Here is a 16,443-nt window from a genome sequence, read left to right as displayed (position 1 = left end):
CTGGAGTGGGGTGCCATTGCCGTCTCAACAGAGAAGTTAAGTAACACATTAATGATAAAGGAAGGAATAAGTACTTAAATTCAACACCTTTCTATTACACCATGCTAGGATGATTCAGTACTGAAAGCATAGAAAAATCAAGTTCTCAACACAGAAAATATCTTCTAATTCTTCCAACAGTTTGTTTGCTTCTATCAAACTCAAAAAAGAAAAAGTAGTTTGGTATCCACTCTTCAGTCCAGTTAACCCTTTGCTTGATTCTTCACACTTGAGTAGGACCTATCTTCCTTTGGTACATTTCCATTAGGGGCACTGTAGTCCAAAAGGATCAGGCCTGGGCTGAGAATCAAAAAGATATAAACTCAATTCGATTAATCATGTGTGCTTAAAAAAGTGATTCTCATGTACATCACTGTTCCTTGGTTTCTCACCTTCAAAATGATAAAGTTTGATTATGATAACAATAGGATATGAGAGATGTGATATATCCCACATAAAGGCTTTTCTAATATGCAACTTTAGTGTCATTTCTCAGGCTCAGGTCCAGTCCCTAGCCAAAGGTCCCTAGGATTCCATCTGCTTTTCCTTCTTTGCAAAAGTGCTGCTGCCATTTCTATTCCCTTGAGGTTCTCATCAGTATTCCCATTCTACCATTCTGTAGAGTGGGAAACCATCTCAATACTCTAGATGACAACCACAGGAGTTCATTTTATGTAATTTGTTATATCATCACAAAACTAACCCTTCCCTTACAGGAAGTGACTATTACACGGGCAAGAATCAGAGGAAAGCATGGATTGTACAGCTTTTCTGTTGTTAATAAGAACACTATTGAAGACTGTTCTAGCATCATATATAATGCTTCATAAGAATGGTAGTCACTGTAATAAGATTGTGCCAGCCTTATAATGCCTCAGTTAATTAAGCATCCACATGCCTCCACGCAAAGGACAGTTTTTGCTGATGCAGTAGCCTATAGTCTAATCATTTCATACCACAACCTGCATTACTGATCTCTCCCCCATTCTGCTTATATCAATTCTCATGCCACAGGCTTAATCTTCAAGGATCTGGAGGTCACATCTCCATCTGTCTTGCTGCTGCCATTCCTTTTTGATAAGGAAATTCAAAATTTCTCTCTTTAGACTTACAGGGAAGGGTTGTCTGCACATCTCTTCACTTAGGTTTAATCTCTGCTTTTTCTCTTTAAATTCTCTTTGTGGTTCTTCTTGCACTCCTGATTGACAATCTTGAGGCTGTTTCCAGTGTGTAGCCAAAGGTATGTGAGGATGAAACCCGACAAAAATAGATTAAAATTACATGTGCAACTAGTAACTGGGAAGCTTCACCAAATTTGCTGTGTCCTAGCACCAATTTTGAGTAAACAAACAAGTTTACTGAGAGTCTACCCTTTCCTACCTTTCTATTTGAAGTTCAGTAAACTGACAATTAGGGGCTTCCCAGGTGGTACAGTGGTAAAGAATCTGCCTGCCAATGCAGGAGACACAAGAGACGTGGGTTTGATCCCTGAGTCAGGAATATCCCCTGGAGAAGGGAATGGCAAGCCACTCCAGTATTCTTGCCTGGGAAATCCCATGCACAGAGGAGCCTGGTGAGCCACAGTCCATGGGGTCACAGAGAGCACACATGCAAACTGATAACTATCTCATCTCTGGATGAACTGAAAAGTTGCAACAGGATTTAGAAAAGAAAGATACTTAGCTAGAGGACTTAAAGTGGTCTTTCTTAAAGAAGAAGATTAGTTCCTTCTGAGCTCTAAATCCTATGACTGGCCTGTGTCAAAGTTTTCAGATGGTATCTCTTTCTGTAGGTCTTCAAAATAATCACAAAAGGAGTTTTTTTAGAGTAAAACTAGGGCCATGAAGAAAAACAGAACAGGAAAGAAAGAACAAGGATGATGTCAAAACTCCATCCTTCCATTGCTTCTGAGGAAGAAATTGGTAGAAAGTTGATGCTTCTGTTTCTCTGAAGCAGTGACGAATAGACAATCAGATAGGACACCCCCCCAAGGGGGGAAAAAAAAAAACTGCACATTGGCATCAGCTAGCTCAGACTAGCCTCCACTCTGTATACACCTGATAGCTTATGGTGAACGACGTTGGATTCATGATCTCCGAAGAAGATATAGCTTCAGGACCAGGGACCAGGCTTGATCATTCCAGAGCTTTGGTGTAGAAGAGTTTTATTAAAGTACAAAAAGGGACAGAGAAAGCTTCTGACAAGAGACATCAGAAAGGGGATGGAGAGTGCCCTACTCACTAGTCTTATCAAGGCCTTATATACTTTTATCAGACCCACTCCCCCAACATACATCTTAAATTAACAAGATTCAGTTCAGTTCAGTTCAGTCACTCAGTCGTGTCCGACTCTTTGCGACCCCATGAATCGCAGCACGCCAGGCCTCCCTGTCCATCACCAACTCCCAGAGTTCACTCAAACTCACGTCCATCGAGTCAGTGATGCCATCCAGCCATCTCATCCTCTGTCGTCCCCTTCTCCTCCTGCCCCCAGTCCCTTCCAGCATCAGAGTCTTTTCCAATGAGACAACTCTTCATGTGAGGTAGCCAAAGTACTGGAGTTTCAGCTTTAACATCATTCCTTCCAAAGAACACCCAGGACTGATCTCCTTTAGAATGGATTGGTTGGATCTCCTTGTAGTCCAAGGGACTCTCAAGAGTCTTCTCCAACACCACAGTTCAAAAGCATCATTTCTTCTGCACTCAGCTTTCTTCACAGTCCAACTCTCACATCCATACATGACCACTGGAAAAACCATAGCCTTGACTAGACGAACCTTTGTTGGAAGAGTAATGTCTCTGCTTTTCAATATGCTATCTAGGTTGGTCATAACTTTCCTTCCAAGGAGTAAGCATCTTTTAATTTCATGGCTGCAGTCACCATCTGCAGTGATTTTGGAGCCCCAAAAAATAAAGTCTGATACTGTTTCCACTGTTTCCCCATCTATTTCCCATGAAGTGATGGGACCAGATGCCATGATCTTAGTTTTCTGAATGTTGAGCTTTAGGCCAACTTTTTCACTCTCCTCTTTCACTTTCATCAACAAGCTTTTTAGTTCCTCTTCACTTTCTGCCATAAGGGTGGTGTCATCTGCATATCTGAGGTTATTGATATTTCTCCCGGCAATCTTGATTCCAGCCTGTGCTTCTTCCAGCCCTGTTTTTCTCATGATGTATTCTTCACATAAGTTAAATAAGCAGGGTGACAATATACAGCCTTCATGTACTCCTTTTCCTATTTGGAACCAGTCTGTTGTTCCATGTCCAGTTCTAACTGTTGCTTCCTGACCTGCATACAGATTTCTCAAGAGGCAGGTCAGGTGGTCTGGTATTCCCATCTCTTTCAGAATTTTCCAGAGTTTATTGTGATCCACTCAATCAAAGGCTTTAGCATAGTCAATAAAGCAGAAATAGATATTTTTCTGGAACTCTCTTGCTTTTTTGATGATCCAGCTGATGTTGGCAATTTGATCTCTGGTTCTTCTGCCTTTTCTAAAACCAGCTTGAACATCTGGAAGTTCACAGTTCAGTTATTGCTGAAGCCTGGCTTGGAGAATTTTAAGCATCACTTTACTAGCGTGTGTGATGAGTGCAACTGTGGGGTAGTCTGAGCATTCTTTGGCATTGCCTTTCTTTGGCATTGGAATGAAAACTGACCTTTTCCAGCCCTGTGGCCACTGCTGAGTTTTCCAAATTTGCTGGCATATTGAGTACAGCACTTTCACAGCATCATCTTTCAGGATTAGAACTAACAATAGAAAGGTCTTACTAGACCTTACAACATACCTCTTAAGATAACAAGATTAATTGGAAGGTTCTTGTTAAGGAGAAACATGTCCTTGAGCAAAATACATTGTTATACTAAGACAAAGCAATGTAGAAAAAAATGTTTGTCCTTTTCTCCTTCTTGACAGCCCCAGACCCCTTTCTCCTCCTCAGGGACCGTGGACTTCTTATCAATCTGCCTAAGAAGTATCTCTCATCCCCCCTCTTTTCTTTTATATCCAATGAATATTTTCTTCATATCCAATGAGTATTCAGGACTGATTTCCTTTAGGATGGACTGGTTGGATCTCCTTGTAGTCCAAGGGACTCTCAAGAGTCTTCTCCAACACCACAGTTTAAACGCATCAATTCTTCATCATTCAGCTCTCTTTGTGAGTCCAACTCTTACATCCATACATGACTACTGGAAAAACCATAGCTTTGACTAGACAGACCTTTGTTGGCAAAGTAATGTTTCTGCTTCTTAATATTCTGTCTAGCTTTGTCATAGCTTTTCTTACAAGGAGCAAGTGTCTTTTAATTTCATGGATGCAGTCAACCATCTGCAGTGATTTTAGAGCCCAAGAAAATAAAGTCTGTCACTGTTTCCACTGTTTCCCCATCTATTTCCCATGAAGTGATGGGACCAGATGCCATGATCTTGTTATAAATATACAGAAAGTTATAAACTTTATATAACTATCTCTGTTATAAGTTTATATAAAGGCCTGGCAAGTTCCCCATAACTCAGAATCCAAACGTGCAATAGCCTATAATGCCTAAGAATCCTCTCAATAGTCTTAAAGTCATAGTTAGAGGATGATTTAGCATAGGCTTAATTCTAGAAAGCATCCTTCAAATCAATGACTGAAAAATAATTGGCTCGTTCAGGGATTTTGGACAATAAAATATAAGGATTGGGCACCACAGGGTGTAAAGGAACCACAGCCAAAGCTCAGAGCCTTGTTAGTTAGCAAATGTCTTCCCCAGAAGAGAGCCTATCTGCAAGGCTGTTTAAAAAAAAAAAACTAATTTTCCATTTAAAAAATTACAAAGCATACAAAGAAATAGGGGAAAATGCCACATTCAAAGGGAAAAAATAAAGTGGCAGAAACTGTCCCTGAAAAAGCACAGGCACAGAAGTACCAGACAAAGACTAAAACAACTATCCTAAGTATGCTCAAAGAACTAAGAGAAAATACAAAGAACCAAAGGAATCAGGAAAGGGATATATTTTTTTAAATGAGAATATCAATAAAGAGGTTAAAAATTATAAAAAGAAACAAAAAAAGAAATTCTAGAGTTGAAAATACAGGAGCTCAACAAAAATATCCACTAAAGGGTCTCAACAGTAGACTGAAACAGGAAGAAAGAATCAGTGACACTGAAGATATCATGTGAAATTGTCAAGTCTGAGAGGCAAAAATGAATGAAGAAAAGTCAACAGAGATTAAAAGACTTATGGGACACCAAGTAACATATGCATTATGACAGTCCCAGAGACTGAAAGCAAAAAGGAGTAGAGAGGTTATTTGAAGAAATAATGGCTGACAAAGACAGAATTATTGATCAATGGAATAAAATAGAAAGCCCAGAGATAAATCCACGCACATATGGACACCTTATCTTCGACAAAGGAGGCAAGAATATACAATGGATTAAAGACAATCTCTTTAACAAGTGGTGCTGGGAAATCTGGTCAACCACTTGTAAAAGAATGAAACTGGACCACTTTCTAACACCATACACAAAAATAAACTCAAAATGGATTAAAGATCTAAACGTAAGACCAGAAACTATAAAACTCCTAGAGGAGAACATAGGCAAAACACTCTCCGACATACATCACAGCAGGATCCTCTATGACCCACCTCCCAGAATATTGGAAATAAAAGCAAAATAAACAAATGGGACCTAATTAACCTTAAAAGCTTCTGCACATCAAAGGAAACTATTAGCAAGGTGAAAAGACAGCCTTCAGAATGGGAGAAAATAATAGCAAATGAAGCAACCGACAAACAACTAATCTCAAAAATATACAAGCAACTCCTACAGCTCAACTCCAGAAAATAAACGACCCAATCAAAAAATGGGCCAAAGAACTAAATAGACATTTCTCCAAAAAGACATACAGATGGCTAACAAACACATGAAAAGATGCTCAACATCACTCATTATCAGAGAAATGCAAATCAAAACCACTATGAGGTACCATTTCACACCAGTCAGAATGGCTGCGATCCAAAAGTCTACAAATAATAAATGCTGGAGAGGGTGTGGAGAAAAGGAACTCTCTTACACTGTTGGTGGGAATGCAAACTAGTACAGCCACTATGGAGAACAGTGTGGAGATTCCTTAAAAACTGGAAATAGAACTGCCTTATGATCCAGCAACCCCACTGCTGGGCATACACACTGAGGAAACCAGAAGGAAAGAGACACGTGTACCCCAATGTTCATCGAGCACTGTTTATAATAGCCAAGACATGGAAGCAACCTAGATGTCCATCAGCAGATGAATGGATAAGAAAGCTGTGGTACATATACACAATGGAGTATTACTCAGCCATTAAAAAGAATACATTTGAATCAGTTCTAATGAGGTGGATGAAACTGGAGCCTATTATACAGAGTGAAGTAAGCCAGAAGGAAAAAATATAAATACAGTATACTAACGCATATATGGAATTTAGAAAGACGGTAACAATAATCCGTGTAATGAGACAGCAAAAGAGACACTGATGTATAGAACAGTCTTATGGACTCTGTGGGAGAGGGAGAGGGTGGGAAGATTTGGGAGAATGGCAATGAAACATGTAAAATATCATGTAGGAAACGAGTTGCCAGTCCAGGTTCGATGCATGATGCTGGATGCTTGGGGCTGGTGCACTGGGACGGCCCAGAGGGATGGTATGGGGAGGGAGGAGGGAGGAGGGTTCGGGATGGGGAACACATGTATACCTGTGGCGGATTCATTTTGATATTTGGCAAAAACTAATACAATTATGTAAATTTTAAAAATAAAATAAAATTGGAAGAATAAAAAAAAAAAAAAAAGAAATAATGGCTGAAACCTTCCCAAATTTGAGGGAAAATATGGATTCACAAGTCCAAGAATCTCAATGAACTCTAAGTAAGATTAACTGAAGAGGCTTACACCAGGATACATTATAATCAAACTGCCAACAGCTAAACTGAGAATCCTGAAAGGAGCAAGAAAAAGTGATTCATGTGTAAGTGATCCTCAATAAGATGATCGGCAAATGTCTAAGTGAAAACCTCAGAGTCCAGAAGTGGCATAACATATTTATAGGGCTGAAAGAGTAAATGTTAACTGAGACTTCTATATTATATCTGACTAAACTGTCCTTCAAAAATGAGGGGGGAATTAAAACATTCTCAGATAAACAATGTTCAATATCAAAAAGGAAATTTTAGCCACAGAAAGTAGACAAGAAAATTAAATAAAAGGCATCCAAATTGGAAAGGAAGAAGTAAAATTATCTGTTTGCAGATCACGTGATCTTGTATGTAGAACATTCTAAATATTCCTCCCCCCAAAAAAGCTCATTAGAACTAATAAAAGAATTCAGTAAATTTGCAAGGTACAAAATAACATACAAAAACCAGTTGCATTTATATACACCAATAATGAACAATCTGTAAAGGAAATTAAGAAAATAGTTCCATTTATAATAGTATCAAAAAGAGTAAGTATAGGCAACAAAACCAAAAATAAATAAGTGGGACTACATCTAACCAAAAGGCTTCTGTACAGCAAAGGAAAGCATCAACAAAAGAAAAAGGCAACCTACCACATGGGAAATATGTCTGATAACATTTTAATATTTAATTAATTAATATTTAATATTTGCAGATAATATGTCTGATAAGGGGTTAGTATCCAAAATATATAAAGAGCTCATGACACTCAAAGGGGAAAAAAGCAAACAATCTGATTTAAAAATGGGCAGAGGATCTGAATAGACTCTTTTCCAAAGAAGACAAACACATGGTCAATAGATACATGAAAAGGTGCTCAACACCACTAGTCTTCTGGGAAACGCAAATAAAACCACAATGAAATACCACCTCAGATCTGTCAGAATGGCTATTTTCAAAAAGGCAAGAGATAACAAGTATTGGTGAGGGAGTGAAGAAAAGGGAATTGTTGTGCACTGTTGGTGGAAATGTAAATTGGTATGGCCACTATGGAAAACAGTATACAGGGTCTTCAAAAAATTAAACATAGAACTACTACATGATCTAGCAATTCCAATTCTGGGTATTTATCTGAAGGAAACAGAAACACTAAGTTGAAAATAATTATGTGAACCCACTGTGGACTGCAGCATTATTTACAATACCCAGGATACGGAAACAGCCTAAGTGCCCATGTACGGATGACTAGAAAGAAAATGTAATACACATATACAATGGAATATTTCTGTTGTTTAGTCACTAAGGTGTACCCAACTCTTTGTGACCCCATGGACTATAGCCTGCCAGGCTCCTCTGTCCATGGGATTTTCCAGGCGAGAATACTGGAGTGGGTTGCCATTTCCTTCTCCAGGGGATCTTCCCAACCCAGGGATCAAACCCACATCTCCTGCAATGGCAGGTGAATTCTTTTACCTTTGAGCCACCATTCAGTCACAAAAAGAAGGAAATACTACCATTTGTGACTACATGGTCTGACCTTGAGGGCACTATGTTAAGTTAATTAAGTCAGAGAAATACCATGTAAGGTCTCTTATATGTGAAGTCTTATTTAAAAAAAAAAAATCCTCACAGTTATACTAGACTGGTGGTTGCCAGGGGCCAGGATTGGTGAGTGGGTGAAAAGGGTGAAGGTGGTCAAAAGATACAAATTTCCAGGTATAAAATAAATAAGACCTGGGATGTAATGTACAGCATGGTGAATATACTTAGCAATACTTCGTTGTGTACTTGAAAGTTGCTAAGAGAGTAGATCTTAAAAGTTCCAGAAGAAGAAGACAAAAAGAAAGGCCATGAGAAAATACTTGAGGAGATAATAGCTGAAAATTTCCCTTAAAGGGAGAAGGAAATAGCCACCCAAGACCAAGAAACCCAGAGAGTCCCAAACAGATTAAACCCAAGGCAAAACACCCCAAGACACATATTAATCAAATTAAAAAGATAAAACACAAAGAACAAATATTAAAAGCAGCAAGGGAAAAACAACAAATAACATACAAGGGGATTCCCATAAGGATAACAGCTGATCTTTCAATAGAAACTCTTCAGGCCAGAAGGGAATGGCGAGACATACTTAAAGTGATGCAAGAGAAAAACCTACAACCCAGATTATTGTACTCAGCAAGGATCTCATTCAAATATGAAGGAGAAATCAAAAGCTTTACAGTCAAGCAAAAGCTGAGAGAATTCAGCACCACCAAACCAACTCTTCAACAAATGTAAAGGATCTTCTCTAGGAAAGAAACACAGAAAAGGTGTATAAACTCGAACCCAAAACAACAAAGTAAATGGCAATGGGATCATACTTATCAATAATTACCTTAAATGTAAATGGGTTGAATGCCCCAACCAAAAGACAAAGACTGGCTGAATGGATACAAAAACAAGACCTGTATATGTACTATCTGTAAGAGACCCACCTAAAAACAAGGGACATACACAGACTGAAAGTGAAGGGATGGAAAAAGATATTTCATGCAAATGGAGACCAAAAGAAAGCAGGAGTAGCAATACTCATATCAGATAAAATAGACTTTAAAACAAAGGCTGTGAAAAGAGACAAAGAAGGACACTACATAATGATCAGAGGATCAATCCAAGAAGAAGATATAACAATTATAAATATATATGTACCCAACATAGGAGCACTGCAATATGTAAAGCAAATGCTGACAAGTATGAAGGGGGAAATTAACAGCAACACAGAGACTTTAATACTCCACTCACACCTATGGATAGATCAACTAAACAGAAAATTAGAAAGGAAACACAAACTGTAAATGATACAATGGACCAGTTAGACCTAATTGATATCTATAGGACATTTCACCCCAAAACAAGGAATTTCACCTTTTTCTCAAGTGCACACAGAACATTCTCCAGGACAGATCACATCCTGGGCCATATATCTAGACTTGGTAAATTAAAATAATTGAAATCATTCCAAGCATCTTTTCTGTCAGCTACAGGAAAAAAAAAAAAAACTATTAAAAATTCCAACATATGGAGGCTAAACAACATGCTTCTGAATAACCAACAAATCACAGAAGAAATGAAAAAAGAAATCAAAATATGCATAGAAACGAATGAAAATGGAAACACAACAACCCAAAACCTATGGGACTCAGTAAAAGCAGTGCTAAGGGGAAGGTTCATAGCAATACAAGCTTACCTCAAGAAATAAAAAAAAGTCAAATAAATAACCTAACTCTACATCTAAAGCAACTAGAAAAGGAAGAAATGAAGAACCCAAGGGTTTGTAGAAGGAAAGAAATCATAAAAATTAGGGCAGAAATAAATGCAAGAGAAACAAAAGAGAACATAGCAAAAATCAACAAAGCCAAAAGCTGATTCTTTGAGAAGATAAATAGACAAACCATTAGCCAGATTCATCACAAAATAAAGGGAGAAGAATCAAATCAACAAAATTAGAAGTGAAAATGGATAAATCACAACAGACAACACAGAAATACAAAGTATCATAAGAGACTACTATTAGCAACTGTATGCCAATAAAATGGACAACTTGGAAGAAATGGACACATTCTTACAAAATTGAACCAGGAAGAAATAGAAAATCTTAACAGACCCATCACAAGCACAGAAATAGAAACTGTAATCAGAAATCCTCCAGCAAACAAAAGCCCAGGACCAGATAGCTTCACAGCTGAATTCTACCAAAAATTGAGAGAAAAGCTAACACCTATCCTACTCAAACTCTTCCAGAAAATTGCAGAGGAAGGTAAACTGCCAAACTCATTCTATGAGGCCACCATCACCCTAATACCAAAACCAGAAAAGATGCCACAAAAAAAGAAAACTACAGGCCAATATCACTGATGAACATAGATGCAAAAATCCTTAACAAAATCCTAGCAAAAAGAATCCAACAACATATTAAAAAGATCATACATCACGACCATGTGGGCTTTATCCCAGGGATGCAAGGACTCTTTAATATCCACAAATCAATGTAATACACTACATTAACAAATTGAAAGATAAAAACCATATGATTATCTCAATAGACACAGAGAAAGCCCTTGACAAAATTCAACATCCATTTATGATAAAAAAAAAAAAAAACCCTCCAGAAGGCAGGAATAGAAGGAACATGGCTCAACATAATAAAAGTTATATATGTTAAACCCACAGCTAACATTATCCTCAATGATGAAAAATTGAAAGCATTTCCCCTAAAGTCAGGAACAAGACAAGGGCACCCAGTCTCACCACTACTATTTAACATAGTTTTGGAAGTTTTAGCCACAGCAGTCAGAGAAGAAAAAGAAATAAAAGGAATCAAGGTTGGAAAAGAAGAAGTAAAACTCTCACTGTTTGCAGATGACATGATCCTCCAAATAGAAAACCCTAAAGACTCCACCAGAAAATTACTAGAGCTAATCAGTGAATATAGTAAAGTTTCAGGATATAAAATTAGCACACAGAAATCCCTTGCATTCCTATACACTAACAATGAGAAAACAGAAAGAGAAATTAAGGAAACAATTCCATTCACCATTGCAACGAAAAGAATAAAATACTTAGGAATAAATCTACCTAAAGAAACGAAAGACCTAGATATAGAAAACTATGAAACACTGATGAAAGAAATAAAAGATGACACAAATAGATGGACAAATATACCATGTTCATGGATCAGAAGAATCAATATAGTGAAAAATGAGTATACTACCCAAAGCAATCTATAGATTCAATGCAATCCCTATCGAGCTACCAATGGTATTTTTCACAGAACTAGAACAAATAATTTCACAGTTTGTATGGAAATACAAAAAACCTCAAATAGCCAAAGCAATCTTGAGAAAGAAGAATGCAACTGGAGGAATCAACCTGCCTGACTTCAGGCTCTACTACAAAGCTACAGTCATCAAGACAGTATGGTACTGGCACAAAGACAGAAATATAGATCAATGGAACAAAATAGAAAGCCCAGAGATAAATCCACGCACCTATGGACACCTTATCTTTGACAAAGGAGGAAAGAATATACAATGGAGAAAAGAAAATCTCTTTAACGAGTGGTTCTGGGAAAACTGGTCAAGCACTTGTAAAAGAATGAAACTAGAACACTTTCTAACACCATACACAAAAATAAACTCAAATGGATTAAAGATCTAAACATAAGACCAGAAACTATAAAAGTCCTAGAGGAAAACATAGGCAAAACACTCTCTGACATAAATCACAGCAGGATCCTCTATGACCCACCTCCCAGAGTAATGGAAATAAAAGCAAAAATAAAACAAATGGGACCTAATTAAACTTAAAAGCTTTTGCACAACGAAGGAAACTATAAGCAAGGTGAAAAGGCAGCCTTCAGAATGGGAGAAAATAATAGCAAACAAAGCAACTGACAAAGAATTAATCTCAAAAATATACAAGCAGCTCCTGCAGCTCAATTCCAGAAAAATAAATGACCCAATCAAAAAATGGGCCAAAGGACTAAACAGACATTTCTCCAAAGAAGACATACAGATGGTTAACAAACACATGAAAAGATGCTCAACATCACTCATTATCAGAGAAATGCAAATTACACAATGAGGTACCATCTCACACTGGTCAGAATGGCTGCTATTCAAAAGTCTACAAACAATAAACGCTGGAGAGGGTGTGGAGAAAAGGGAACCCTCTTACACTGTTGGTGGGAATGCAAACTAATATAGCCACTATGGGGAACAGTGTGGAGATTCCTTAAAAAACTAGAAGTAGAACTGCCATACAACCCAGCAATCCCACTGCTGGGCATACACACTGAGGAAACTAGAATTGAAAGAGACACGAGTACCCCAATGTTCATCACAGCACTGTATACAATAGCTAGGAATGGAAGCAACCTAGATGTCCATCAGCAGATGAATGGATAAGAAACCAGTGGTACATATACACAATGGAATATTACTCAGACATTAAAAAGAATACATTTGAATCAGTTCTAACGAGGTGGATGAAACTGGAGCCTAATATACAGAGTGAAGTAAGTTGGAAATGAAAAACACCAGTACAGTATACTAACGCAATATATGGAATTTAGAAAGATGGTAATGATGACCCTATATGCAAGACAGGAAAAGAGACACAGATGTAAAAAACAGTCTTTTGGACTCTGTGGGAGAAGGTGAGGGTGGGATGATTTGAGAGAATAGCATTGAAACATGTATATTATCATATGTGAAATAGATTGCCAGTCCAGGTTCAATGAATAAGACAGGGTGCTCAGTACTGGTGCACTGGGATGACCCTGAGGGATGGGATGGGGAGGCAGGTGGGAGAGGGGTTCAGCATGGGGAACAGATGTACACCCATGGCTGATTCATGTCAATGTATGGCAAAAACCACTACAATATTGTAAAGTAATTAGTTTCCAATTAAAATAAATAAATAAAAAAATAAAAGTTCTCATCAGAAGTGTGATTATGTGGGGTGATGGATGTTAACTAGACTTATTGTGGTGATCATTTTGCAATATATACAAATAGGGAATCATTGTGATGTATATGTAAAAATACAATGCTATATATCAAATATATATACACATGCATATGTATAAAAAGTAAAATACTCAGGGATAAACTTAACCAAAAGGTGAAAGTCTTTTATGCTGAAAATTATAAAAGGTTACTGAAAGAAATTAAGGAATACACAAATAAATAGAAATCCATTCATGTCTAGGAATTGGAAAATTCAATATTGTTATGATGCCACCAAAAGCAATCCCTATTAAAATCCCAATGACATTTTGGCAGAAATTTTTAAAAATATCCATCCTAAAACTCCTATAGTATCTCAAGGGATTTTGAATAGTTACAAAAATCTTGAAGAAAAAAAAGTTGGAGACCTCATACTTCCCGATTTTGAAACTTACTACAAAGTTACAATAAACAAAACAGTGTGTTACTAGCAAATACAGACATATAGATCAATGGAATAGAATTGGGAGTCCAGAAATAAATCTTCACATATATGGTCAATGGTCACACGATTTTCAACAAGGGTGTCAGGGCCATTCAGTGGGCTAAGGGCAGTCTTGAACAAATGGCACTGGGAATACTGGATATCCACAGGCTAAAAGATGAAGTTGGATCTTTACCTTAAACCAGATACAAAAATTAATTTGAACTGGACCAAAGACTTAAATGTAAGAGATAAATCTATAAAACTCTAAGAAAAAACATAGAAGAAAGGGTTCATGACACTCGATTTGGCAAAGTTTTCTTGGAAAAGATACCAAATGCACAGGCAACAAATAAAAAAAAGATAAGTTGATCTCTATCAAAATGTAAAACTGATGTGCATCAAAGGACACTATCAACACAGTAAAAAGGCACCCCACAGCATGGGGAAAATATTTGCAAGCCATATACCTGATAAGGGATTAGGATCCAAAATATATTTTTTAAAACCCCTACAACTCAACAACAACAAAAAACCAAACAACCAGATTAAAAAATGGGGAAAGGAATTAAATAGACATTTCTCCAAACATATACAAACAGCCAAAAAGCTCATTAATCCTTATGTGTGAGATAACAGAAAACATATATATTTGGTTACATTCTTGGTTTCTAGCACGGAACTCCTAAAACCCTTTCCTAAGAGCACTAGGAGCATCTCTTATTCTAATATTTGGTTTTTCACCCCAGTGGTAAGAGCACTAGGAGTATCTTTTGTTCTAATGAGGCAACCCTGGGTGAGCTCCTAGATGGAAGCTGGTTATCAGAATGACCAAGCTAGGATCAGAAACTTGGACTTTTTGGCTCCACTTTCTCCCTATCCTGCAGAGAAGGGAGAGAGACTGGAAATAGAGCAATAATTGATCATACCTATGTGATTAAGCCTCCATAAAAATCCCCAAAGTAGGAGTTCAAAGAGTTTCCCAGTGGGAGAACACATCCAAGTACCAGAAGGGTGATGCACCCCAGCTCTTCAGAGACAGAAGCTCTTGTACTCAGGACCCTCACAGAGCTCATCCTATGTATCTTTTTATATGGATGTTCAACTGTATCCTTTGTCATATCCTTTAATAAACCAGTAAATGTAAGTAACTGTTCTCTGGAGTTCTATAAGCCACTCTAGTTAATAAGTTGAAACCAAGGAGGGAGTCACTGGAACCTCTCATTTATATAGCCAGTTAGTCAGAAGTACAGGTGATAACCTGAACTTACAACTGGCATCTTAAGTGGAGGTGGAAGGCAGTCTTGTGGGACTGAGCCTTTAACCTATGAATTTGATGCTATCTCCAAGCAGATAGTGTCAGAATTGAGTTAAATTGTAGGACACCCACCTGGTATCACAGAGAATTGCTTCATGTGGGGAAAAACACGGAAGTATTAAAAGTGAAGTGTTCTATGTTAAAGTAAAAGAGACACACAGGAGAGGAGAATGGTAGGTTTTTCCAATATAATAGGGAAATGCAAATTAAAACCACAATGGAATATCACTTCATACTCATTAGGGTGGACTGTATTTAAAAAAAACAAACAATGTTGCTGAGGATGAAATAGGAACCCTTGTGTACTCCTGGCAGGAATGTAAAATGATAGGATGTAAAATGACAGAATGTAAAAATAGGATGGTTCCTCAAAAAGTTAAACATAGGGGCTTCCCTGGTGGCTCAGTGGTAAAGAATCTGCCCTCCAATGCAGTAGATATGGGTTCGATCCCTGACACAGGAAGATCCCATATGCATTGGAGCAGCTAAGCCTGTGTGCCAAAACTATTGAGCCTCTGCCCTAGAGCCCCTGAGTGTTACTTGTTCAGTCATATCCGACTCTTTGCGATCCCATGGACTGTAGCCTGCCAAGCTCTTCTGTCCATGGAATTTTCCAGGCAAGGATACTGGAGTGGTTTGCCATTCCCTTCTCCAGGGGATCTTCCTGACCTAGGGATCGAACCCAGTCTCCTGCATTGCAAGCAGATTCTTTACTGTCCAAGCCACATGGACTGTAGCCCACCAAGCTCCTCTGTCCATGGGATTCTCCAGGCAAGAATACTGGAGTGGGTTGCCATGCCCTTTTCCAGGGGATCTTCCTGATCCAGGGATCGAACCCATGACTCTTATGCTTGTTGCACTGGCAGGCAGGTTCTTTACCACTAGTGCCACATGGAAAGCCCCGCCCTAGAGCCCATACTCCGCGAGAGAAGCCACTGCAATGAGAAGCCCACACACCACAACTAGAGAGTAGCCCCTGCTCCCCACAACTAGAAAAAAGGCCACACTGCAACGAAGGCCCAGCACAGCCAAAAATAAATAAATAAAATTATTTTTAAAAATTAAACATAGAACTACCACACAATTCAGCAATTCACCTTCTGCGTATATATCCAAAAGAACTGAGAGCAGGGACTCAGACAGATATTTGCACACCCATGTTGATAGCAGCATTACTCACAATAG

The 16,443-nt window shown here is 38.1% G+C and overlaps 1 protein-coding gene across 4 annotated transcripts in view; it reads right to left on the bottom strand.

The window, feature by feature from the left end:
- The window catches only part of SYTL4 (synaptotagmin like 4), a 98,901-nt gene that overhangs the window by 79,871 nt on the left and 2,587 nt on the right, over window positions 1–16,443 (bottom strand). The window lies entirely within an intron of this gene.

This window comes from Bos mutus, chromosome X (genome assembly GCF_027580195.1).
Source record: "Bos mutus isolate GX-2022 chromosome X, NWIPB_WYAK_1.1, whole genome shotgun sequence".
Taxonomy (NCBI): domain Eukaryota; kingdom Metazoa; phylum Chordata; class Mammalia; order Artiodactyla; family Bovidae; genus Bos; species Bos mutus.
This window is presented reverse-complemented; position numbering and strand designations above follow the sequence as displayed.